This window comes from Zalophus californianus, chromosome 10 (assembly GCF_009762305.2).
Source record: "Zalophus californianus isolate mZalCal1 chromosome 10, mZalCal1.pri.v2, whole genome shotgun sequence".
In the NCBI taxonomy this organism is placed as follows: Eukaryota; Metazoa; Chordata; class Mammalia; order Carnivora; family Otariidae; genus Zalophus; species Zalophus californianus.
In genome coordinates this window covers 73,737,846-73,763,138 of record NC_045604.1, presented here as the reverse complement: position 1 = coordinate 73,763,138, position 25,293 = coordinate 73,737,846, and the positions used below count along the sequence as shown (strand labels likewise).

Sequence of the window (25,293 nt, the reverse complement as noted above, 5' to 3'; positions counted from 1 at the left end):
TAAAGTTCTGGACTCCCCAAGGGCTCTCTCCAAGTTCAGTGGTAGATGGAGTTGCTCTTGGAATAAAAGCTAAAGTAGCAACCCCGTTACTCTTTTACATTTTACTTCTCAGCACGGTACATTACATTGACTCAGCATTCTTGAAACTGCAAGTCAGGACCCACAAATGCGGCATGAAATCATATGAGAGGAGTAACCAGTAGGGGTTTTTTCTTTTTCCTTTCTTTCTTTTTAAATAAAGTGAATCAAAATAGAAAACATCAGAGCATATTTCATACATTGCATTATATGCAGTAAGGGATAAATGAAACTTTTTCTTCAGTGCACATGTGTGTGGGCTGGGACACACTGCCAAACTAATTTCTTACAGTGGAATGAGTTCAAAAAGTTGGAGAAATGCTTCTCCGGTATTTTTATTATTGATCTTGTTTGTTTGTTTGCTTACTATCTCTCCTGTTTATCACCACATTGCTCAGGGCTTGAATGTGGTTGGCCTTAATATAGGTATATTGGATGGATGGTTAGGGGGAGGAAGGGGAAGAGGAACAGAGGGAAGAGGAAATAGACTAAGCCATAGATTTCTCATGATTCTCAAAAGCTGAAATTCAGGCTCTTAAAAAGGCTTTTTTAAAACCACATGTGAGGGGCGCCTGGGTGGCTCAGTCGTTAAGTGTTTGCCTTCGGCTCAGGTCATGATCTCAGGATCCTGGGATCAAGCCCCGCATCGGGCTCCCCGCTCAGCGGGAAGCCTGCTTCGCCCTCTCCCACTCCCTCTACTTGTGTTCCCTCTCTTGCTGTGTCTCTCTGTGTCCAATAAATAAAAATCTTTAAAAAAATTAAATAAAACCACATGTGATTTTGTGGCAGGCTCAGCTCTTACAATAGGAACAGGAAGTAAAATAAGAGACATAACCATTGGAAGCAGGAAGACAAAAAATTACTGGTAGATCATCAGACTACACACTTGGAATACCAAATGGAATCAACTGGAAAATTCTTAGAATTAGCAAGGGAGCAAGTATTTAGAAAAATGTTTGAAATAGGAGAATAAAGATATAAACATCAATTATTCCTGGATATGCTGACAAATACCAGCTGGTATGTACAATGGGGGACGAGAATGAGAGAAGGTAGCAGGGTAGTTATCTTCCATTTGTCTCTCCCGCTTCCTCCCCTCTCTTCATCCATCCTCAAGGCTGATCTGTGTGGACTACATCAGGGACCCCCTGGACTTGTAGCTTCCAGTTGAGTTTACCCAGTGGAGAACATCAACAGGGAGGGAGGAGAGCTTGCGGGATTTATTCCTCAACTTCCTTCCCTCCCATTCTCCTCTGGTAGGCTGGGTATCTCAACTGAGTGTCCAGTTCCTATCAAAAAGTCTCTTTCCACACCACACTCCCCTTTCAGGATCTGGTTTTTCTCCTTCTGCTTGCCTCTTCAGCCTAGGTGTGCTAACTGCCCCCCCTGTTAATAGCCCAGGAAAAGTCTCCAATATGTTGTGGTTTTCCTACAGTCACCTCTCCGATACCTTGCTAAGTCCAGTTATAAACTCTCTTTGAATTACCCAATTTGAGTGTGTCTTTTGTTTCCAGCCAGAACAACCTATATTGGGTGTGAGGAATCCATTCCCAATAGCAATAAAAATTACAAAAAAGAGGGAGAAAGGGAGAAAAGCAAAATACTAACAACAACAAAAAAAATTAGATGGAACCTACACAAGCTTGCTTGGATGGGAAGACTAACTATGTAAAAATGTCAGTTCTTCCCAAATTAATTTATAAGTTTAACACAGTCCAATCAAAATTCCAATCGTTTTTAGGGGAGGAGTGACAAAACTATTTTGAAATGCCCTGGATTAAGAAATAGCCAACAATGCTTAAGAACCACATTGCAAATGAGGACTAATAGCAAAAAAAGATTTCTTATTATAAGGCTGCAGACATTCAAGCAGGTGTAAGACTTGATGGACAAACAAAGATACAGCATAGACTTCCATTAACCACACCAAAGCATAATGAGAAACACTGATCATATGCTAAAGGAGGGATCATTAACCAATGGGATAAGGAAAACTATTCATAAACCCAGCTTGTAGACAACTGGTTATTTGGGGGAATATAATCAAGTTAGATCCTCATACAGACATCAAAATGAATTCCAAATGTATTTAGGATTTAAAATGTAAAAATTGACCATAAAAACCTGAAGAAAATCTAGATTAACTTTTAGCTGATATTAAGATAGGGAAGGCTTTTTATACGCACAAGATCAATTGGGGAAAATAATCAAGGAAGAAAATGAGTAAAATGATTACCTAAAAATAAAAAGCATCTCTATTTCAATGGATAAAGAAGATGTGGTATATATACACCATGGAATATTATGCAGCCATCAAAAGGAATGAGATCTTGCCATTTGCAACGATGTGGATGGAACTGAAGGGTGTTATGCTGAGTGAAATAAGTCAATCAGAGAAAGACATGTATCATATGACCTCACTGATATGAGGAATACTTAATCCTGGAGTTGGCTGATGGAGTGGTGGGGGTGGGAGGGATGGGTGGCTGGGTGATAGACATTGGGGAGGGTATGTGCTATGGTGAGCGCTGTGAATTGTGCAAGACTGTTGAATCACAGATCTCTACCTCTGAAACAAATAATGCAATATATGTTAAGAAAAAAAAAGAAGAAGATAGTAGGAGGGGAAGAATGAAGGGGAGTAAATCGGAGGGGGAGACGAACCATGAGAGATGATGGACTCTGAAAAACAAACTGAGGGTTCTAGAGGGGAGGGGGTGGGGGGATGGGTTAGCCTGGTGATGGGTACTAAAGAGGGCACGTTCTGCGTGGAGCACAAACAATGAATCATGGAACATGACATCAAAAGCTAATGATGTGGGCGGAGCAAGATGGCGGAGGAGTAGGAGACCTGGATTTCGTCTAGTCTCAGGAATTCAGCTGAATAGGGATGAAACCATTCTGAACACCTACGAACTCAACAGGAGATCGAAGAGAAGAATAGCAACAACTCTCTGAACAGAAAAGCGACCACTTACTGGAAGGTAGGACGTGCGGAGAAGTGAATCCGAGGGGATATTCGGGAGGATAGACGGCGGGGGAGGGGGCCTCCGTCGGCCACTTCTGGCAAGTGATAGAGCAGCGGAGCACAAAATCGGACCTTTGAGAGGTCGGCTCCGCTGAGGGACGTCGCTCCAGTGGCTAAGCTGGGGGTGGAACCCTCGTGAGACAGTGTGGTCTCAGGACCCTCAGGGTCACAGAAAGACTGAGGGTGCCTGAGTGCGGCAGAGCTCCCAGAGATTGGAGCAGGGAAGCTGGCTGCAGAGATGGAGCCAAGGCGCGGGCTCTCAGCTCCGTGTTGCCATAAACTGTGATCGGCGACACAGTCGGGCCACTGCTCCTCCAGCAGGGACCCAACAAGCGGCAGGTCCGGGGAGACTCCCCTTCCTCCCTCAGGAGGAGCGGCGCGGGAGCGCACCGCAGGGATCTGCTGGGTTTGGAGACTCCACACCAAGTCGGGTGCCACAGATAGACACGCTCGGTCACAGGCCAGGTGAGCACAGGGTGCGGCCAGAGACCAGGGACACGGGAGTGACTGCTTTTCTCTGGGGGCGCACTGAGGAGCGGGACCCCAAGTTCTCGGCTCCTCCGGGAGGACATTGGGAGGCCACCATTTTCACTCTCGTCCTCCAAAGCTGTACGGAAAGCTTGCAGGAAACAAAAGCTCCCGAGAGCAAACCCGAGCAGATTGCTTAGCCCGGACCGACAGGGCAGGGCAATTCCGCCTCTGGCAAAGACATTTGGGAACCATGGCAACAGACCCCTCCCCCAGAAGATCAGCACGAACAGCCAGCCAAGACCAAGTTTACCGATCAAGGAGAACGGGAAAACTCCAGCGCTAGGGGAATACTGCACATAGAATTCATGGCTTTTTTACCATGATTCATTAGTTTTTCAAAGTTAATTTTTTAACTGTCTTTTTTTTGAATTTTTCTTTTTCCCTTTTTCAACCAACATCTTATTAATCCCTTTTTGAAAAAAAATTTTTTTTTATTTTTCATTTTTAGAGTCATATTCTATCCCTTCATAGTAGATACCCTTATTTTTGGCATATATATATATATAAGTTGTTTTCTCTTTAAAATTTTGAGATACACTTTCTTCTAACAGATCAAAATATACCCTAAATCACTAGTGTATGGCTTTGTTCTAGTCTCCTGCCTGATCACATTCTCTCCCTTTTTCTTTTTTTTTTTAAATCTTCTTCCTTCTTTTTTCAAACAACTTATCTTATCACTTCCTTTTATAAAATCTTTTATACTTTTCATCTTTACAGTCATCTTCCATCCCTTCATTGTATCAACCCTTATTTTGTACATATATAAGTCTTTCTTTCTTTAAAATTTTAGGAGGCACTGTCTTCTAACAGACCAAAATATACCCAAAATCTAGTGTGTGGCACTGATCTATGCACTACCTGATCATATTTGATCATATTCTGTTTGTTTCGTTCTGTTTTTGTTTGTTTTTATCTTTTTCTTTTTATTCTCTCTCTTTTTTCTTTCTTTCCCTTTCTTTTCCCCTGGTTTCAGGTCTTTTCTGATTTCTTTAGAGTATATTTGCTGGGGATGTTGTTAACCTGTTAGCATTTTGTTTTCTCATTCATCGTTTCTCCTCTGGACAAAATGACAAGACGAAAAAATCACCTCAGCAAGAAGAACAAGAGGTAGTACTGTCTGCCAGGGACCTACTCAATACGGACATTAGTATGATATCGGACCTAGAGTTCAGAATCATAATTTTAAAGATACTAGCTGGGCCTGAAAAAAGCATGGAAGTTATTAAAGAAACCGTTCCTGGAGAAATAAAGAACTAAAATCTAACCAAATTGAAATCAAAAAGGCTATTAATGAAGTACAATCAAAAATGGGGGCACTAACTGCTAGGATAAATGAGGCAGAAGAGAGAATCAGCAATATAGAAGACCAAATGATGGAAGATAAAGAAGCTGAGAAAAAGAGAAATAAACAACTACTAGATCACGAGGGCAGAATTCGAGAGAGAAGCGATACGATAAGACAAAACAACATGGGAATAATTGGGATCCCAGAAGAAGAAGAAAGAGAGAGAGCGGCAAAAGGTATATTGGAGCAAATTATAGCAGAGAACTTCGCTAATGTGGGGAAGGAAACAGGCATCAAAATCCAGGAGGCACAGAGAACCCCTCTCAAAATCAATAAAAATAGGTCAACACCCCGACATCTAATAGTAAAACTTACGAGTCTCAGAGACAAAGAGAAAATCCTGAAAGCAGCTCGGGAGAAGAGATATGTAACCTAGAATGGTATAAACATTAGATTGGCAACAGACCGATCCACAGACACCTGGCAGGCCAGAAAGGACTGGCATGATATCTTCAGAGCACTAAATGAGAAAAATATGCAGCCAAGAATACTATATCCAGCTAGGCTGTCATTGAAAATTGAAGGAGAGATAAAAACCTTCCAGGACAAACAAAAACTAAAGGAATTTGCAAACACGAAACTAGCCCTACAAGAAATATTGAAAGGGGTCCTCTAAGCAAAGAGAGAGTCTAAAAGCAGCATAGACCAGAAAGGAACACAGACAATATACAGTAACAGTCACCTTACAGGCAATACAGTGGCACTAAATTCCTATCTTTCAATACTTACCCTGAAAGTAAATGGGCTAAATGCCCCAATCAAAAGACACAGGCTTCAGAATGGATTAAAAAACAAGACCCATCAATATGCTATCTGCAAGAGACTCATTTTAGACCCAAAAACACCCCCACATTGAAAGTGAGGGGGTGGAAAACCATTTACCAGGCTAATGGACACCAAAAGAAAGCTGGGGTGGCAATCCTTATATCAGACAAATTAGATTTTAAAACAAAGACTGTAATAAGAGATGAGGAAGGACACTATATCCTACTTAAAGTGTCTATCCAACAAGAAGATCTAACAATTGTAAATATCTATGCCCCTAACATGGGAGCAGCCAATTATATAAGGCAATTAATAACAAAAGGAAAGAAACACATTGACAACAATACAATAATAGTGGGGGACTTTAACATCCCCCTGACTGAAATGGACAGATCATCTAAGCAAAAGATCAACAAGGAAATAAAGACTTTAAATGACACACTGGACCAAATGGACTTCACAGACATATTCAGAACATTCCATCCCAAAGCAACAGAATACACATTCTTCTCTAGGGCCCATGGAACATTCTCCAGAATAGATCACATCCTAGGTCACAAATCAGGTCTTAACCGGTACCAAAAGATTGGGATTATTCCCTGCATATTTTCAGACCACAGTGCTTTGAAACTAGAACCCAATCACAAGAGGAAAGTCGGAAAGAACTCAAATACATGGAGGCTAAAGAGCATCCTACTAAAGAATGAATGGGTCAACCAGGAAATTAAAGAAGAATTTAAAAAATTCATGGAAACCAATGAAAATGAAAACACAACTGTTCAAAATCTTTGGGATACAGCAAAGGCAGTCCTGAGAGGAAAGTATATAGCAATACAAGCCTTTCTCAAGAAACAAGAAAGGTCTCAAATACACAACCTAACCCTACACCTAAAGGAGCTAGAGAAAAAAACAGCAAATAAAGCCTAAACCCAGCAGGAGAAGAGAAATAATAAAGATCAGAGCAGAAATCAATGAAATAAAAACCAAAAGAACAGTAGAACAGACCAATGAAACTAGGAACTGGTTCTTTGAAAGAATTAACAAGATTGATAAGCCCCTGGCCAGACTTATCAAAAAGAAAAGAGAAATGACCCAAATCAACAAAATCATGAATGAAAGAAGAGAGATCACAACCAACACCAAAGACACACAAACAATTATAAGAACATATTATGAGCAACTCTATGCCAGCAAATTAGATAACCTGGAAGATATGGATGCATTCCTAGAGATGTATCAACTACCAAAATTGAACCAGGAAGAAATAGAAAACCTGAACAGACCTATAACCACTAAGGAAATTGAAGCAGTCATCAAAAATCTCCCAACAAACAAAGCCCAGGAGGGCCAGATGACTTCCCAGGGGAATTCTACCAAACATTTCGAGAAGAATTAAAACCTATTCTCCTGAAACTGTTCCAAAAAATAGAAATGGAAGGAAAACTTCCAAACTCATTTTATGAGGCCACCATTACCTTGATCCCCAAAACAGAAAAAGACCCCATCAAAAAGGAGAATTACAGACCAATATCCTTGATGAACATGGATGCAAACATTCTCACCAAAATACTAGCCAATAGGATCCAACAGTACATTAAAAGGATTATTCACCACGACCAAGTGGGATTTATCCCTGGGCTGCAAGGTTGGTTCAACATCCGCAAATTAATCAACGTGATACAATACATTAACAAAAGAAAGAACAAGAATCATATGATCCTCTCAATAGATGCAGAAAAAGCATTTGACAGAGTACAGCATCCTTTCTTGATCAAAACTCTTCAGAGTATAGGGATACAGGATACATACCTCAATATCATAAGCCACCTATGAAAAACCTACAGTGAATATCATTCTCAATGGGGAAAAGCTGAGAGCTTTCCCCCTGAGGTCAGGAACGCGGCAGGAATGTCCACTCTCACCACTGCTATTCAACATAGTATTAGAAGTCCTAGCCACAGCAATCAGACAACAAAAAGAAATCAAAGGCATCCAAATCGGCAAAGAGGAAGTCAAACTCTCACTCTTTGCAGATGATATGATACTGTATGTGGGAAACCCAAAAGACTCCACCCCAAAACTGCTAGAACTCATACAGGAATTCAGTCAAGTGGCAAGATATAAAATCAATGCACAGAAATTAGTGGCATTCCTATACACCAACAAGAAGACAGAAGAGAGAGAAATTAAGGAGTCGATCCCATTTACAATTGCACCTAAAACCATAAGATACCTAGGAATAAATCTAACCAAAGAGGAAAAGTATCTGTTCTCAGAAAACTATAAAATACTCATGAAAGAAACTGAGGAAGACACAAAGAAATGGAAAAACGTTCCATGTTCATGGATTGGAAGAACAAACATTGTGAAGATGTCAATGCTACCTAGAGCAATCTACACATTCAACGCAATCCCCATCAAAATACCAGCCACTTTTTTCAAAGAAATGGAACAAATAATCCTAAAATTTGTATGGAACCAGAAGAGACCCCAAATAGCTAGAGGAATGTTGAAAAAGAAAAAGCAAAGCTGGCGGCATCACAATTCCGGACTTCCAGCTCTATTACAAAGCTGTCGTCATCAAGACAGTATGGTACTGGCACAAAAACAGACACATAGATCAATGGAACAGAATAGAGAGCCCAGAAACGGACCCTCAACTCTATGGTCAACTCATCTTTGACAAAGCCGGAAAGAATGTCCAATGGAAAAAAGACGGTCTCTTCAACAAATGGTGTTGGGAAAACTGGACAGCCACATGCAGAAGAATGAAACTGGACCATTTCCTTACACCACACACAAAAATAGACCCCAAATGGTTGAAAGACCTAAACGTGAGACAGGAGTATATCAAAATCCTAAAGGAGAACACAGGCAGCAACCTCTTCGACCTCAGCCGCAGCAACTTCTTCCTAAAACATCGCCAAAGGCAAGGGAAGCAAGGGCAAAAATGAACTATTGGGATTTCATCAAGATAAAAAGTTTTTGCACAGCAAAAGAAACAGTCCACAAAACCAAAAGACAACTGACAGAATGGGAGAAAATATTTGCAAATGACATATCAGATAAAGGGCTAGTATCCAAAATCTATAAAGAACTTATCAAACTCAACACCCAAAGAACAAATGATCCAATCAAGAAATGGGCAGAAGACATGAACAGACATTTTTCCAAAGAAGACATCCAAATGGCCAACAGACACATGAAAAAGTGCTCAACATCGCTCGGCATCAGGGAAATCCAAATCAAAACCTCAATGAGATACCACCTCACACCAGTCAGAATGGCTAAAATTAACAAGTCAGGGAACGACAGATGTTGGCGGGGATGAGGAGAAAGGGGAACCCTCCTACACTGTTGGTGGGAATGCAAGTTGGTGCAACCACTCTGGAAAACAGTATGGAGGTTCCTCAAACAGTTGAAAATAGAGCTACCATACGATCCAGCAATTGCACTGCTGGGTATTTACCCCAAAGATACAAATGTCGGGATCCGAAGGGGTATGTGCACCCCGATGTTTATAGCAGCAATGTCCACAATAGCCAAACTGTGGAAAGAGCCAAGATGTCCATCGACAGATGAATGGATAAAGAAGATGTGGTATATATACACAATGGAATATTATGCAGCCATCAAAAGGAATGAGATCTTGCCATTTGCAACGACGTGGATGGAACTGGAGGGTGTTATGCTGAGTGAAATAAGTCAATCAGAGAAACACATGTATCATATGACCTCACTGATATGAGGAATTCTTAATCTCAGGAAACAAACTGAGCATTGCTGGAGTGGTGGGGGGGCGGGAGGGATGGGGTGGCTGGCCGATAGACATTGGGGAGGGTATGTGCTATGGCGAGTGCTGTGAATGGTGCAAGACTGTTGAATCACAGATCTGTACCTCTGAAACAAATAATGCAATATATGTTAAGAAAAAAAAAAAGAAGAAGAAGATAGCCAGGAGGGGAAGAATGGAGCGGGGGGGAATCGGAGGGGGAGACGAACCATGAGAGACGATGGACTCTGAAAAACAAACTGAGGGTTCTAGAGGAGAGGGGGTTGGGGGGATGGGTTAGCCTGGTGATGGGTATTAAAGAGGGCACGTTCTGCGTGGAGCACTGGGTGTTATGCACAAACAATGAATCATGGAACACTACATCCAAAACTAATGATGTAATGTATGGTGATTAACATAACAATAAAAATTTAAAAAACTAATGATGTAACGTATGGTGATTAACATAACAATAAAAGCATCTCTATTTCAAAGCCGTCATCAACAAAATTGAGAAGCAAATGACAATTTCGGAAAATATCCACAACTAGGGCAGATTAGGAGTGTCTTCCCTAATATATAAAGAACTCTTCCAAATCAACAAGAATATCAATAGAAAAATGAACTCTGGACATGAACAGAGGATTCACAGAAGAAAATATAAATAGCTAATAAACACATGAAAATATTTAATACAATCGGGTTTTTTTAAAGATTTTATTTATTCACTTGAGACACAGAGATAGAGAGAGAGAGAGAGAGAGCATGAGCAAAGGGAGAGGGAGAAGCAGGTTCCCTACTGAGCCAGGAGCCCAATGTGGGGCTTGATCCCAGGACCCTGGGATCATGACCTGAGCCAAAGGCAGATGCTTAACCATCTGAGCCACCTAGGTGCCCCTAATACCATGTTTCCTATTACAAATTGGCAACATTTTTAAAAAAATTTTTTGGGGGTAAGGAACACAGGGAGGCAGAGAATGAATTTTTTTACAACCTTTCTTAAAAGCAGTTTAACAAGGGGCACCTGGGTGGCTCAGTCAGTTAAGCGTCTGTCTTTGGCTCAGGTCATGATCCCAGGGTCCTGGGATCAAGCCCCATGTCAGGCTCCCTACTTAGTGGAGAGTCTGCTTCTCCCTCTCTCTCTGCCACTCCCTCTGCTTGCGCTCTCTCTCTCAAATAAAAAAAAATATAAAATCTTTAAAAAAAAGATACTTAACAAAATATAGTGAGAATCCTTCAAAAGTTTGTACACACTATATGCAAAAGAAAAAAATCGATTAAAGATGCCTCACTGGAAGGGAAAATTATATATAAATTATGGCCCAACCACAATATGGAATATGATGCAAGCATTACATTTTATATTTCTGGAGACTTTTTTTTTAAAGATTTTATTTATTTATTTATTTGAGAGCGAGAGCGAGCAAGCATGTGAGCAGGGGTGGGGGGAAGAGCAGAGGGAGAGAATCTTCAAGCAGACTCCCTGCTGAGTGCAGGGCTCAATCTCAGGATCCCTGAGATCATGACATGAGCCGAAACCCAGGGTTGGATACTTAACCAACTGAGCTGCCCAGGCACCCCTATTTCTAGAGACTTTTTAATGAGAAGGGGATATGTTCAATAGATAACATTTGTTTAATCAGGACAAAGAGAGCTATGTATGGTATGATTTCAATTTTATTTTGAAAGAAAATTATATGGGCATAAAGAAAACTAGATAAAATAAAAATATGTGCTTTAGAAATAAATACATATAGATGCAAAAAAAGGAAGGCAAGTAGTGGGATGGTGAACACTGGTTCCAGGTGATGGGTACCTGGTGGGGAGGAAGACCTGGAGGACAGGGTACATAGTTAGATAGAGGTCCCTGTCAAGGACATAGCTTTTTTTTTTTTAAGATTTTATTTATTTATTATTTATTTTTTTATTATTTTATTATTATTTTTTTAATTTATTATTTATTATTTATATATGTATATATTATTATATTTATATTATTTATTTATTATATATATTTTTATATTTTACATATTTATATAAATATTTATATATTTATTTATATATTATATAAATAATTATAAATAATAAATAAATAATATATAAAAATAAAATAAATAATAAATAATATAAATATTTATATATTATATAAATATTTATATAAATATGTATTTTGTATATTTATTTATTATATATAATATATATTAATAATATATTATTTATTATTATATTTTTATATATTTATATATTAAATATATTTATTATTTATTATTTTTATTTATTTTTATTTATTTTTGTATTTTATTTTTATTATTTATTTTTTATATTTTTTATATTTTTATTATACTATTATTAGTTATTTATTATACTAACCCTAACCCTAACCCTAACCCTAGAGAGAGAGAGAGACAGAAAGCAAGCACAAGCAGGGGGACTGCAGGGAGGGAGAAGCAGACTCCCCGCTGAGCAGGGGGCCCGATGCGAGGCTCGATCCCAGGAGCCTGGGATCATGACCTGAGCCGAAGGCAGCCGCTTAACTGACTGAGCCACCCAGGCGCCCTTCTATTTTTTTTAAAGATTTTATTTAAGGGACATAGCTTTTGTTTGGAGTGGTAGGTTCATGGGTTCTTATTACATTATCAAAGATAAAATGAATATTAAGATAAACCATATGAAATTGCTAATAATCAACTGCTTTTAATCTTCTAAAATGGAGATTTTTAATAGTCCATTTTAATGAATAGATAGATGACAGACAAAACTGGCCATGACTGTACCAATGCTAAGATTATGTCATGACTAAGGACTGTGATTAATCCAATTTTGAAAGAGAAAGATTCAGGAAATAATTCACTAAAATGTTACTGGTGTTCTTCTCCCAGTGGGATGATTAAGAGCAATTATTCTTTTCTCCTTTATTTTCTATGAGGAAAAAGGTATATTTTATAGATGTCAAAATACACGTTAGTCTCCTTGCATTTCTATTCTACTCTTAGATCTAATCTTGGCTCAAGAAGACATAAATCTAGGTCCGAGGCCTTGACCCACCTATGGCGAAGGTCAAAATCCCGGATTTGTATAATGACTATTTTTTAAAGATTTATTTATTTATTTATTTTAGAGAAAGAGAGAAAGAGCATGAGCAGGAGAAGCAGAGGGAGAAGGAGAGAGAATCTGAAGCAGAGTCTGCACTAACCATGGAGCCTGATGCAGGGCTCGATCTCACGACCCTGTAATCATGACCTGAGTTGAAACCAAGAGTTGACTGCTTAACCAACTATGACACACAGGTGCCCCTCTAATGATTATTAATAATAAAATAATATTGGCAATAATAGCACATGATTGCTAGACATACCACATGCCCTTTTTACCTCATCAGCTCCTCCCCACCACCTACGAGGGAGGGATTATATTTGTCCCCATTTTACAGATGAGGAAACTTAAGCTCCAACCAGTCAGAGAACGTGTCTAAGGGCACAGAAGGAGAAAATGACATTGCTGGGAGTTGAACCCCAGAGTCCAAAGACCGCTCTCCCCTGGCACACAGATCTGCTAGTCCTTGAGAATAAATAAAAGACAAAAGCAGTTTATTCTTGTCAAAGACCACAATAAGAAGAGGCTTTGAGGAAGGGCTTCACCCACCAAATAGCAGATGTCACTGAGGACCTAGAATGTGGGCTGAGAATGAGAAAGCCCAGAAGCAGAGAGCACGGCACAATGTTAAACACCAGTCATGGCAGACTTTCTGGTTCAGAGCCTCCACTGCTGAAATGAAGCATATAATAGGGTCCCTGGACACTGTGAGTCACGCCTGAAACATTTAACTTATATCGGACTCAATTCAATTCCTCAGAAATGAGCCATCATTCTCAAGATGCTGCTGTTCTCCAGAACTGTACCAAATATCTTGCCTCAAACCCCTGGCATCATCTCTCCAATCAGGACACCCAGAGCCCCTCAGCCTCCTTTCCTTGACCATCTCCCTTCACTGCCCTTCTGCTGCCCCCCCAACTTTGAACATGTCTCCTACTTTTGCACAGCTGTTACTCTGTCTCTTCACCTTCCTAACACACACAAGCACACATGCACACATAGGTGTGCATGCACACACACACGTGTGTGTACTCACCTATGTACCTGTACAAACATGTACATATACTTGTCCAAGCTACCACCCTTCCAGCCTCAGCTTAAACGTCAGCAAAAACAGAAAGCCTTTGTGATGCTCTTTGTCTGGGTCTGCATCAAATTTCCCTGTTACAAACTCCCTCCACATTGTGTGGTTTTCCTTTTCAGCAATGACCACAATTTCAATTAAATGCTTCGGTCTATTTAACATCTGTCTTGCCCACCAGTCCATGAGTTTCATGAGGGAAGGGAACTTCTGTCTTGTTCAGCAAGCATACAGCCATGGACTTAGGGTACATGGAAGTCACCAAATAACAGTGGAAGGGAAGGAGTCATTGTACCCATTCTAAAGATGGAGAGATTGATCCCACCGTAAATCAGCAGTCACCAGAACTCAGCCTTCTAATCCCTAGGGGGTGACATATATTTAATTTGTTAACACTTGCTCTGGGCATTTTCTAATCCACTCACAGAAGAAGCAAACACTACCAGACCTCCACGGAGCCATCATCTGGCTTCAATTGCTACCCATCTCTAGCAATTCTTATTTTATCTGCCCCCCTTTCCAACTTTGGTTTGGCTGGTTGGTTTTCATAGGGTATTTTAAAGCCAATCCCAAACATGATGTCACTTACCCATAAATACTTCAAGGTGTATTCCTGACAAGTAAGAGCTTTTTAATATAGAACCATGATAGCATTATCACCCCAACATAATTAACAGTGATTGCTTAATAAAAACCAAATACCCAGTCTATCTCCAATGAGTTCAGGTCTTGAAAATATCTTTTAATAGTTGTTTTGCATGAATCTGTATCCTAAGAAGGTCCACACAATGACATTTGGGAGATGTGTCTCTTAAGTCTCTTTTAATCCATATTGGTTCTTGTTTTCTTCATGCCCTTCATCCATTGAAGAAACTGGGTCATTTGTCCTTCCATATTTAATTTTCAAAAATGACTTCCCATCTTGAATCTATGTCTTTAGCAGGGGCCTGTGATGGGAGGCTACTGACATGGCATTCTCCCCCTACCAGGACTCCAGGACACTCTCCTGCCCTCTGGACTCTGCAGGTATCATAGACTTTATATCCATGCATGGTTTCAGTCCAGTTCAATGCAAAGAACACAGACAGATGCCTGCTTGATCCTGTCCTAGCAAGGTGGATCCCAACACCCAGAGTCTAAGAACTGTCCGGAGCTTGGGACCTAAAGGTGCTGCAGCTCCAGAAGGAGGCAGATGGAGTACCTGGGGTACAGAGAACAACATAAAACAAGAAAGGGGTAAAATGCCTCAAGAAGAAGCCATTGGGGAATCCTCCCCCCTTTCTCTGCCAGGGGTTAGAGAGTTTCCTCCAGGGGTAGGTCTACATGACTAGATATCTGAAGTTTGACTCTGCCCTGTTGATTCCCCACATGCCCTTACATAGAGCCAGTTGTGGCTTTGGAAATGGACGGCCCAGAAAAGCCACACAACTTTTTTTTCAAAGACAAGAAGTGCTATGGGCTACAGAAGAGCTGGGAGGTAGGAACATATGAAGGGATGTTTGCTAGGACTCTGGATAACATGGCTATCCAACTGGCCTTCCAGCTGAGGATCTCTATAAATCATGGTAGAAGTTTACCTCTTTGAGACAAACAAGTTCAAAAAATCAATCTACTCTCTCCACTGAAGTCTCCAGACTTCTAGGAGATAATAAAATGTTCCAACGTTCCAACTAAATAGAAATCACATTTATCTTTGTTTCTTCTAGGTTAAGCCAAGACCCAGATGAGCCCCAGACTACAGGGCAGGGGTCCTGAATCTAACACTGGGTGAAGTATATTTACTCATTTATTCATCTATTCAGCTCCCTACCAACCATTCTGATGGTCTATTATAGGTTTGGATCTAGTGAATGTAGGGATAATGGTAATCTCAATGACATCTAACCTTCATGCATGTTTTATCATTTGGTATCATTCTAGACGCTTTATTTCATTTACCTATCACAATGAGAATTGCCCACTTAAGATAGACACTGATATGCCTATTGAATTAGTTATTTATTGCTACATAACAGATTCTCATAAACTTAAAACAACACACATTTATTATCATGCGGTTTCTGTCAGAAGCCTAGGCACAGCTTAGCTGGGTTCTCTACTTCTGGGTCTCACCAAGCAGCAATTCAGATGTCAGTAGGGCTGTGGTCTCATCAGAGACTCAAATGAGGAAAGCAGCTCCCAGGTTCCTTCGGGTTATTGGTAGGATGTATTTCCTTGTGGCTACAGGACTGAGGGTTTCAGCTACTTGATGGAGGCCACCATCAACTCCTAGAGGCTGCCTGTAAGTCCTTTATATGTGGGCTTCTCCAAGTTGGCCACTTGCTTTGTAGCAGCTTCCTTCTTCCAGGCCACCAATGGAGAAAGAGAAAATTTGCTAGCAAGATGAGGTTTTATAGAACATAACCACAGGAATGGTATCCCACCATCTCTGCCACATTCTACTGGTTGGAAGCAAGTCCTGGGTCGTGTCCACACTCAAGAGAAGGTCATCACACAAAATCATGAACATCAGGAGGCGGGGATCACAAGAACCACCTGAAAGTCTGTCCACCACAAGCATTATGCAAATAATAATAATAATAATAAACTAAGTCTCAAAGGGTAGAAGAAACTTCCCCTGTCACATAGCCAAATGGAGGACTTGGAATTCGAAGCCAAATATGAACTCCAAGGCCCATGATCTCATCCACAAGTGCATTATTCAAAGAAGCATCACTGCCCTCAAGGAGTCATGGTCTCCCTCACCTAGAACAGAGACACCAACAAATCCTTCTGATCAAATTTGGCAAGAATCTAACAGATGAATATACAAAGATCCTGGACTGGAAGGAAGGTTCGCTGTCCTAGCGGCCCTTTGTGCCCGGCCTTAAGATAAGCTAGCTGAATAGGGAAAAGATGTTAGAGAACACCAGGTGGGCGTGACCACAAGGACAGAAACCAAGTGGCTGGGGTGCCTGGGTGGCTCAGTCGTTAAGCATCTGCCTTCGGCTCAGGTCATGATCCCAGGGTCCTGGGATCGAGCCCCACATCGGGCTCCCTGCTCTGCGGGAGGCCTGCTTCTCCCTCTCCCACTTCCCCTGCTTGTGTTCCCTCTCTTGCTGTCTCTCTCTCTCTGTCAAATAATAAATAAAATTAAAAAAAAAAAAAGAAACAAAGTGGTTGGCATCAGATGCTCCAATACCAGCAGACAGTTTTGTATGGCTAAAATGAAATGAAGGAGGCTTAACAGGACATAGAGCAGAAAGGATAGACTGGAAATAGGCTGCACAGGGTGCTGAACACCCAGCATGGGATTTGGAGCTCTGAGCCACGGGAGCTGGTGAAGGGGGTGGGCCATGGGGCATCCCCATTACACTATGAATGGCTCTGGCTCTGGCTGGGCTCAAGGTAGCCAGTTAAGGTGTTACAGCATCCATCCATGCAAGAGATGGAGTAGGGATATGCTGACAAGAGGAAAAGGCACATTTGAGATATGTTTTGGTAGAAAAGCCCCAAAGTGAGAGTTTTAATAGAAACTGAAACCCAGTTTCCTTAATGGAGGTGGAGGATGAACAGGGGGAGCGCAATGATTTCTGGAGAGCCAGAGAGCTAAGGGCGGGCAGAGAATGAAGTGATACGGGCTCTCTGGAAATTGTTTGAAAGACACTGTTAAACGCCTGTACTAATGGAAAAAGCCAGACAAAAAAAAAGACAAATACTATGTGATGTCACTGATATGAGGTCCCTAGAATAAGCTAATTCACAGACATAGAAAGTGAGTGGTGGTTACCAGAGTCTGGGAGGAGGGGGCAAGAGGAGCTAGTGTTAAGTGGGTGTGTGGTTTCTGTTTGGTAGTTGAGAAAGTTCTGGAAATGGATGGTGGTGACGGTTTCACAACATTGTAAATGGACTTAATGCACTGAATTATATGTTTACAAATGGTTAAAATGATGTTTTATGCTACGCATATTTTATCACACCATTAAAAAAATAAACAACAACAAAAAAAATCAACTCTTTTCTTTGAGAGAGGCAACAGGGAGGCACTGGAAGCAATAGCACACCTGAGCATAGTCCAAACACCAGAGCCCTGGTCTGCTCCACTCCAACAGAAGCCACATTCACAGGATGAAACGCTCAGGTGCCAGCCCTCAGGAAGAGCCATTTATCAAAAGTGACAGTCTAATGGAAGTCCCTGGTCATCAGCTCCCTACCCACTCTCTTCAAAACATCAAAATCAGAATCAAGATGCATTTGCTTAAGAGGCAGGAACAAAAGCAGAGAAAGGGAGGGTCACCTCCTTGCAGGCTCTCCGGCCAGGCTGCCTGGACCCCATCAGACACACCGTGGCAGCCAAGAATTGGCCCTGCTCATTGAGGGAACCAGGCCCAGCTCCCAAGCATTCATCTGACTGACTGATTGAATCATTCGGTGAATAACTATAGACCTTCTAGGTGTACCTGTGCCCAATGCTGGGGGCCAGTGACTCAGAATAGCCACAGCTGGGAGCTCACAGACAGGGAGTGGGGAGACAGGAACAGAGCAAGAAGCCCTTTCCATTACTCTGGGAGCCATCTCCATGCTGAGACCCCAGATTCATGGCCCCACCCTGACCACTGTCCTGGACCGTGGGCCCACACCCCAGCTGACTTTTTGCCATCTCTCCTTGAAGATGTAACCTGCACCTCAGGGTTGCTGCCTTCCACTCCATGCCTCTAGTGCTCCATTAAATCTGGGAAATGAAAGAATGAGTCAGCCTGGCCCATGTGTTACAAAATGAGTGAAGTGCAAGGGTGAAAAGATTCTGGACAACTGGATAACTAACTGTCAGGCAGAGGAACATGTGTGGTCCCTGAGGCATTCCTGCAGTTCACATAGGCTCCAGGACAATTCCCCAGCAAACCCAAAAACACAAAGAGGTTGGGCTTTATTTGTCCATATGGATGCTGCTGTTCCTCTCCCAAAGATATAATAAATTGAGGTGTGAGGGAGCTTAAAAAACATCCTGAGACATATCCATCCTCAACGCAGTAGACAGGCCCCCTGCAAAATGTTGTTATGGGTTGAATGGTGTTCCCCAAAAAGAAGTCCAAGTTTTAACCTCCCATGCCTCTGAATGTGACCTTATTTGGAAACAAGGTCTTTATGATCAAGTTAAAATGGAGTCACTGGGGGCTCTAATCCGATATGACCATGCCCTTATAAAAACAAGAAATCTAAAGATGGAGACAGATACATGCAGGAGAAAAACGATACGAAGATACAAGGAGATGACCACCTAGAAGCCAAGGAACACCAGAGACTACCAGAAGCCAGGAGAGAAGCATGAAACAGATTCCTCCTCACAGCCCGCAGAAGGAACCAACCTTGCCAACACCTTGACTTCGGATTTCTGGCCTCCAGATCTGTGAGAGAATAAATCTCTTTTGTTTAAGCCATACAGTTGATGGTATTTTGTTTCATCAGACCTAGGAAACTAATACAGATGTCCATGTACTGACCCCCCAGAATCTGTGAATATGTTAGGTTACACAGCAAAGGAGAATTTATGGTGCAAATGGAATTAAGGAATTGCTAATTGGCTGATGTTGAAATAAGAAAGTTATGCTGGATTATCTGGGTGGGACCAATGTCACAAGGGTCTTTATGTGTAGAAGAGGGAGGCAGAAGAGTCAGAGAGAGATGTGGGAGAAAGACTTGGCTGGCCACCGTTGGCTTTGAAGATGGACACTGGAGCCATAAGCATAAATGCAGTGAATTCTAAAAGCTGGAAAGGATAAGAATATGGATTCTCCCTACTATAGACTGAATGTTTGTGTCCTCCCCAAATTCATATGTTGAAATCCTAATGCCCAATGTGTTGGTATTTGGAGGTGGGGCCTTTGGGAGGTGATTAGGTCAAAACGGTGGAGCCCTCATGAATGGGACAGGTGCCCTTCCTTCTAAAAGAGACCTAGACAGGTCTCACTCCTTCTGCCACATGAGGACACAGCCATCTGTAAGCCAGGACATGGGCTCTCACCAGACACTGAATCTGCCAGTAACTTAATCTTGGACTTCCCAGCCTCCAGAACTGTAAGAAATGAATGTGCTTATAAACCACCCAGTCAATGATATTTTGTTATAATAGCCTGAATGGACTAAGACAGAAAACAGTACTGAGAAGTGGGGGTGCTGCTGTACAAACACCTGAAAATGTGGAAGTGCTTTGGAGGGTTTTGAGGTACATGCTTTCATTGTTGTGAACAGACCATTCAGGTAAATTCTGGGAAAAAACCTAACTCAAAAAAAAAAGGAGGGTTTTGGAGAAAGCCTCAGTCTTCCTAAGGAATACCCATGTGATCTGGAACAGAATGTTGGTAGAAATATGGGTGGTAGAGGCCATTCTGATAAGGGCTCAGGCGGAAATGAGGAGCATGTTACTGGAAAATGGAGGAAAGACCATCCTTGTTACAAAGTGGCAAACAACCTGGCTGAATTGCGTTCACGTCCTAGCGTTTTGTGAAAGGTAGAACTTCCAAGGGATGAAATCGGTATTTGGCTGAGGAAGTCTCTAAGCAAAGTGCTAAAGTAGTGGTCTGGTCCCTCCTGACTGCCTATATTAAAATGTGAGAAGAAAGAAATGATGTGAAGATGGAATGTTTAAGCAAAAAGGAACCAGAACTTAAAGATTTGGAAAATTCTCAGCCTATCCACATAGAAAAGAATGGGAAAACACGCTCGGAGACAGCACCAAGGGTGCGGCAAGTGCCCCTTTGGTGAGAAGATTCATACAGAGCAGTTGTCTCAACAGAAGCCAGGGGATGACAAGACAATGGAAGGATGACCCCAGAGGCAATTCAGACATCATTAAAGCTGCCACCCCTGTCACAGGATACACTTGTCCCCCCTTATCCACAGTTTCACTTTCTGAGTTTTCAGATACCATGGTCAACCATGGGCTGGAAGCAAATGATCCTCCTTCTGACACATCATTAGAAGGTGAAGGTTAGTGGTAGCCCAATGCTACGTCACAATGCCTACGTCATTCACCTCACCTCATCTCCTCACATAGGCATTTTACCATCTTACATCATCACAAGAAGGAGGGTGAATACAAGACAACCAGATATTTTGAGAGACCTCATTCACCTAACTTTTAACTGGTATATTGTTATATTTGTTCTATTTTATTATTAGTTGTTGTTAATCTCTTACTGAGCCTAATTTATGAATGACTTTATTATAGGTATGTGTAAAGATATGAAAAAGCATAGTATATATAGGATTCAGTACTATCTGCAATTTCAGGCATCCATTGGGGGTCTTGGAACATATCCCCCGTGGAAAAAGGAGGGCCACTGTATTACTGTATTTTTATAGCAGCCCCTTAGAGCCTCTAGAAAGGAATACAGCCCTGCAAATGCCTTGATTTTAGCCCCATAACACCCACTGTGGACTTTTGACCTCCAGAACTATAAGTGAATGAATTTGTATTGTTTCAAGCTACTAAGTTTGTGATAATTTTTTAAAGCAGCAATAGAAAATGAATGCACCAAGCTTCTTTAAAACTTCATGTAAATTGGCTTTCCTAAGGGGTAAAAAAAAAAAGTATGTATATTTGGTTTTGTATCTAGGAAACATTCCTGCAGTCTAATTGGGATAGTATAAGGGGCTAAAAAATGGGACCAGTCATCTGAGCTTCTCACCAGCCAGAATGCTGGCTTGAATGCCCCACGGCAAGTCTAACTTCAGGTACAGCTTAATGAGGCCTCAAAGGTGCCACCAGGATCCACTCTTCTCTTCATGCATAGGCTCTGCTCCCTCCAAGTGGGCTCTAGCCTCCCCTTATAGTGACAAGATGACTGCCTCTGCTCCAGCATCACATGTACTCTCCTTGAAGTCCAGGGAAGAAAAGAGTAAGCACTTCTTTCCCGACTCCATGGCTTTGTTTGAGTCATGTGTCCATTCTATAACAAATCATTTGGTCTGGGGAATGCTGTATGGTAACTGGCTGAGGTGCCAGTCATCCTTGGGGATGCAGGAGTGGGGCCCCATCCCAGCCACCTTCAAGCAAAAATGAGGAAGGATTATATGTGCTAATACAGAAACATATCCACTATTTTGTTAAATTTTAAAATGATATATAAAATACATATTTGTATATTCACATATCATTTTTAAATATTCTATGTATTGTATTTTATAAGATATTATATAAATGACACCATATATACAACTCATAAAAATACATTGTTAAATAAAAAGTTGATGAGGGTTAATTTCTTTTAAACCTGGGTGCCAGTTCATAGCCGTGAAATAGTTTATTAAAATTCATAACCATTCCCCTTGTTATTTGCACACTTTCATGTATACATGTCATACTTTAATAAAAGGGTTTTTAAAGTAAGTTGTAGAATAAAAATGTATGATATACGATGCTATTTTAAGAAAGAAGGAGAGGAGAAGGAGCAAAGGAGAGAAAGATGGGGGGGATATTATAAATAAATATAGTAAGAAAGAGAGAAATACCCAAAATGATTTCCCCCAACTTTTGAGGGAGCACAACAGTTTTCAGCTGGACATGTGGCAATGTGTGAAGACAGTCGGAGTTGTCACAACCCAGGGGGTGGGGGAGGCAGGGCTGCTGGCACTGAATGGGTGCAGGCGAGGGATGCTACTACGCATCCTGCAGTGCACAGGACAGCCCCACAACAAAAGAAAACAAGGACAGATCCAGCCCAAAATGTCAACAGGGCCAAGGCCGAGAAGCCCTGTACAGTACACAGGTAAAATGTGAGGAGGGAGAGCTGTGAGAGAGGATTTTCATGGTTTTTCCTCTTTCGTGCTTCATTCTTTGGAATTTTTACAAAAACCATGCCTTACCTTTATTATTCAAAAATAAAAAGAAACACTCCTCAGGGTGACAGTATACATCAGGGGCCAGCAAATGAGGCCCACGGGCCAAATCCAGTCCATTGCCTGTTTTTGTACAGCCCACCAGCTAAAAAGGGTTTTTAGGTGTTTAAATGACTGCATTTTAACTGGCTATGCAAGTACCTACACAACATGCTTGATTTTGCCTACTGGCCCACAAAGCCCAAAATAGTTGCTATCAGCCTTCTTAAAGAAAAAGATTGCCAATCTCTGACATTGACCATCACTTTAAGTTTCCCATAAAAAGACCCACCCACCCCGCCCCAGCCTCTGTCCAAACTAAGCATCTTCTAAGAGACATTCTGTAAAGAAGGAAACCAGCAGAACCACTAGGTCCCTATGCTACCGCTGTTGTGACAAATTAACACAAACTTCATGGCTTCAAACCTGAATTTACTATCTTACATTTCTGGAGGTCAGATGTCTGAAATGGTTCTCACCGGGCTAAAATCAAGGTGTTGGCAGGCCTGGTTCATTTCTGGTGATTCTGGGTAAGAATCCGTTTCCTTAACCTTTTTCAGCTTTTAGATCTGAATTCTTTGGTTTGCGGACCCTTCTTCTGTCTCCAAAGCCAGCAGTGCCCAGCAGTGTCCTTCTCACATTGTGTCTGTCACTCCCAACTCCAATTGTCCTGTTTCCTTCTTCCATATTTAAGGACCGTTGGGATTACATTGAGCCCCCTCAAATAATCCAGGATAATCTCATTTCAAGTCAATTAAGAACTTCAATTCCTTCTGCAAACTTAATGCCCCTTCTCCATGCAACATAGCATATTCACAGGTTGCACTAATTAGGACATGGATATCTTCAGGGGCCATTATTCTACCTGCCATGTCAGACTTCTACTCACGGACTCCTAGAACTCCGGCCTCTCCTGCAGCTAGGTGCGGCTATGAGATTATGTATCGGCCAGTGAGATTTAAACAAGTTGTTTGTGCAATTTTCACCTTTCCAATTCTACTGTCTAAAATCAGATGTAGGGCGCCTGGGTGGCTCAGATGGTTAAGCGTCTGCCTTCGGCTCAGGTCATGATCCCAGGGTCCTGGGATCGAGTCCCACATCGGGCTCCCTGCTCCTTGGGAGCCTGCTTCTCCCTCTGCTTCTCTCTCTCTCTCTCTCTCCCTCTGTCTCCCTCTGTCTCTCATGAATAAATAAATAAAATCTTTTAAAAAAAATAAATAAAATCAGATGTAGGGGCACCTGGGTGGCTCAGTTGGCTATGCGTCTGCCTTCAGCTCAGGTCATGATCCCGGGGTCCTGGGATCAAGCCCCACATCGAGCTCCCTGCTCTGTGGGGAGCCTGCTTCTCCCTCTCCCTCTGCCCACCACTCCCGTTGCTTGTGCTCTCTCCCTCTCTCAAATAAATAAATACAATATTTAAAAATAAATAAATAAATAAATAAAAATAAAATCAGATGTAATGGCTGGAGCTGCAGCACCCATAGCAGGCCAGGAAAATACCACCTCATAGGCATGACAGAATGGATAGCTGAAAGGAGACTGGGTCTGTGATGAGTTTATGGAGTCACCATTCCAGGGCCTGCCTTGGATCTACTTATATGTGGTAAAATAAAAGTTTGTGCGTTTGAATTTCTATAGAGGCCTGGGGGTGGTTCTGTCGCTCACAGCAAAATAAACTTCCTAACAGATTCTGAGGATGAAAGTATTAACTTACTCATTTATTCCTCAACATGCATGAATGAAGAGCTTGCAGAGTCTTAGATGATGCATACGCAAACAGAAACCTACCACAGTCCTTGGACCCCAAGAGTCCATGGCCTTGTGGGAAGATAGTTCAAACCTAGATTGCAATACAATGTGGTGCTTGCTTTCTATAAAATGACAGTTGGGCTGCAGAGGCATCAGCTCTGCCCCAGGGAAAAAGGAAAATGTGTAGGAGTCTGCAGCTGGTCAAGGTAAGAGAATATCCAGGCTGGAGGAACATCATAAACAAAGGCAAAAATCACGTAAGAGTCCAGTGGGGGTAACAAGGAGATAGTCAGTTGGTCAACATCCAAATGGGCAAAGTGGGAAGGAAGGACAGGAGAGGTAATTTCGGGGGAGTCACATGTGTGAAGCTAGAGAGTTCATCTTATATGCTGGGGGGCATCAGGAAAAGCCAGTTGGCCAGCTGAGCAGTGAGGCAGGAAGTGTTAAGTGTCTGAGCCCATTTTCCCGTGCCCATGAGCCCTCATGATGCAAATGCGCTCATGACCGTTCCCCATCCCCCCCACCCCATCCCAGGTCTTTCAGTGAAGGAGGAAGACAGGCCTAGCCCCCTCAGGCTTCCAGAACCTAATTCTTGTCTCAACACCTTGAACATCACAATGCTAATTTTAATTCCTATTTAATTTTCCTGTTGTTAGCTTTGACTTCTTAGCTGGTGATTATTAATAAACCTAGATAGAGTAAACCACTTTCTACATACACCCCCAAAAAAGTTGCAGACTTTCAAAGTTCAAAATGAGATCTATAAATTATTCCGTCTTGGCAAACACAGTACCTCCCCTAGGCAACGTGAACTGTTGGCAGAAGCTTAAAAGAGGCATTCATTTCCTCCTCTCTTTGCATCTGTGGGTTTAGATGTGCAAAAATATGGTTCAGCATTTTTACTCTAACATGGATCTATCCACACACTTGTCTCCCGAGTAGAGGAGGAGGCCAATCAATCCAGCATTATATCAGTCAGGCTTGCCTCTTGACAA

General features: G+C 41.7%; 1 protein-coding gene across 12 annotated transcripts in view; it reads right to left on the bottom strand.

Moving 5' to 3' along the window:
- The window catches only part of RBFOX1 (RNA binding fox-1 homolog 1), a 2,051,181-nt gene that overhangs the window by 1,920,202 nt on the left and 105,686 nt on the right, over positions 1 to 25,293 (bottom strand). The gene's annotated exons all lie outside the window — the stretch shown is intronic.